Here is a 3,018-nt window from a genome sequence, read left to right as displayed (position 1 = left end):
CCCCCCTAAAAAAAAAAAAAAAAAAAAAAAAAAAGAGGGACCAGCAATTAGTAATGGCTATGTCGCTGCACTCCCATGTAGTTGACTGCTGTTCGAGTCCCAGACCCGGTGGCTTAAACTCATGCTGGGCGTGTGTGCGTGCGTGCCCAAGATCTCGAGAGGAGAATGGAGGAGAAGGAATGGCAGCATGGCCATTCCCCCAGGGGGTGATTTCTCACTTTCTGTCTCCCTGTCTCTCTCTGTCTCTCTGGCGAGCACATGCGCCCTATAGCAAAAACCTCTCCAAAAAAAAAAAAAAGAAAGAAAGAGAGACAAACATGCCAGGCACATGTGTATGCCCAAAACCCAACATGACAGAGAAATGGGTACTTTTGGATACTTAAGTAGTAAATTATGGCTGCCAAAGTAAAGGGACTTGACATACTTAAATGTGCAGAAAGTCCACTCATAAAATAAACTTCTATAAGCTTTAAACTTTCACTTTTAAGTTACTTGTACTCTTGTACCAAAAAAGGGCATTTGAAAGTAGACATTCCACTGATGTTAATTTTAATATGGCGCATGACAGAACACTTTTTCGATGTTTAAGAGTCCTTCATTTGGAGAGAGACAGGCTTGGGGACTGTCTAGAGCCATTTACATTGACCATAATCACTTGCAATCCAACTGAGTTTAAATTAAGTGCACAGTCCACAAGTCCAGGATTGGACAGGGCCAATTTCAATAACTCAGAGTGCCTGGAGTGTGTCATTTTCAGCGTATGAGATTGAAGAATGAGTCGAATGAATTTCAAGATTTCCTAATTAACCACCAAAAAAGTAACACTTCAAACCTATCTCAGACTTCAAGAATTAACATGACTCATGAAATCACACCCTCACAAAGCAGACAATCGCAAAATGAAATTATCAATCAAACCTTGGGGAGAAAGGAGGTATTATCCACTTGATATCTTTTTAAAGTTTTAAATGAGTACTGTGTGTGCTTAGAAATGAAAATCTGTCAAGGTTATGACATGCAATGAAGCCTTCTTGTCTCTGTCCCTGGAGAATGTTCAGCATTCTCAGGAAAGATACTTAGAAAGAACTGTTCTCTCTGGACTGTCCTCTGACTTAGTAAGAGTTGTCAGAAATCTTGTGTAACTGGGTCTAAATGGTGTTGTTACTGTGATTTTTAAAAAATGACAATAATTGGGGGAACCGGCAGGGGGCGCAGTGATTAAGGGCACTGGACTCCCACGTGGCTGACCATGGTTCAAGTCCTGGACTTGGTGGTTTGTTTTCTCACTTGCCCTCTCTCTCTGTGTATTTCTGTATCTCTCGAGTCAAATTGAAAGACATTTTTTTTAAAATGACAGTAATTACAAATGAGAATGCTGGTTGTTGTGGTGGGTTTGCTAAGAAGACTGCTGGCCTTGGGGGTTGGCTGTGTGGGACAGTCCACACAAGGTCTTTCCCATTGGTATTCAGAATTAATTTCATTTAAAAACAAAGCAAAACAAATCAACCTTTATCTGTCTCCTCCCTCCCTGGCTAAGAATAGTCTATGCAAAGATTCTTCCCCCCCCCCCAGAGGTTTTTGCTATAGGGCATGTGCACTCGCCAGAAAGACAGAGAGAGACAGAGACATAGAAAGCGAGAAATCACCCCCCCGGGGGGGATGGCCACGCCGCAATCCCTTCTCCTCCATTCTCCTCTTGGGATCTTGGGCACGCACGCACACACACCTGGCGTGAGTTTAAGTCACCGGTCCAGGACTCGAACCACTGTCAACTACATGGGAGTTCAGCGACACAGCCATTACACTAACTGCTGGTCCCAAAACCTAATTTCTAAGACAATAATACATTAGAAGTCTATTTCGCAAAAGAATTTTTTTTATCATTTATGCATCTATGGTCTGGGACAGACCTTAAGATATTGAGAATATTAATGATTTCATAAATTTAGTTACAATGACTTAAAGTAGTTTTTCAGGTTCCTGGGATATCGAGGTGCTTAGAAGGAGGGGAAAGTTGAGTTGTTTAAGAATTCTTCCAGTATTTCCCCCAGTAGATTCTCTTAAAGAAAGATAGAATAGTACAACTGGTACGATTGGGCTCTCCTAAGAACTAGTATATATCAGAATCCCTGTTAGTCGGGAGAGCTTAAATGATAAACTCTTCTCACTATTAAAACTTGTCTCTCAGGGGTGGGGGGGACCAGCAGTTAGCGTAATGGCTATGTCACTGGACTCCCATGTGGTCGACCGCTGTTCGAGTCCCGGACCTGGCAACTTAAACTCATGCCGGGCACGTGTGTGTGCGTGCCCAAGATCCCGAGAGGAGAATAGAGGAGAAGGAATTGCAGTGCGGTCATCTCCCCTGGGGGGTGATCTCTCACTTTCTGTCTCTCTGTCTCTCTCTGTCTGTCCGGCGAGCACACGCTCCCTATAGGAAAAAACCTCTCAAAGAAAAACAAAAAAAACTTGTCTCTCGGGACCAGTGGACGCTGTAGCGGTTACATCACTGGACACCTACGTAGTCAATCCCTGTTCAAGTCCCAGACCCGCAGGCTTAAAACTCACACCGGGCATGTGTGCCTGTTTGCCCAAGATCCCAAGAGGAGAATGGAGAAGAGGGGTTTGAGGCGTGGCCACCCCACCCCTCGCCTCAGGGTGATTTCTCACTTTCTGCCTTTCTGTCTCTCTCTGTCTCTCTGGGGTGCACACGTGCCCTAGAGCAAAAATATCTAGAAAAAAATTTTTTGTCTTTCAAGCCAGTCCAGTAGCCTACCGGTTAATGCACTTGGATCCTGCATGACCAGCTGCTTCTTGGATCCTGTGTGTGTCCCTGAGTCCCAAGAGGATGAAGAGAACTGAAGTGTGACCACGCCCACTGGGGAGCTCCTCCTCCAACCAGGCCTGCTCTCTGGTGAGTGCACACGCCTCTGGTAATTACAAACCAAACACTAAAACCCAAACAACCTCACACAATATATCCTCACGGTGGATGAGTTTTATTCTTGTGGGTTGTAGGAA

Source organism: Tupaia chinensis, unplaced genomic scaffold (assembly GCF_000334495.1).
Source record: "Tupaia chinensis unplaced genomic scaffold, TupChi_1.0 Scaffold144982_1, whole genome shotgun sequence".
Taxonomy (NCBI): domain Eukaryota; kingdom Metazoa; phylum Chordata; class Mammalia; order Scandentia; family Tupaiidae; genus Tupaia; species Tupaia belangeri.
The sequence above is the reverse complement of the archived record's forward strand: the minus strand, read 5'-3'. Positions refer to the sequence as shown.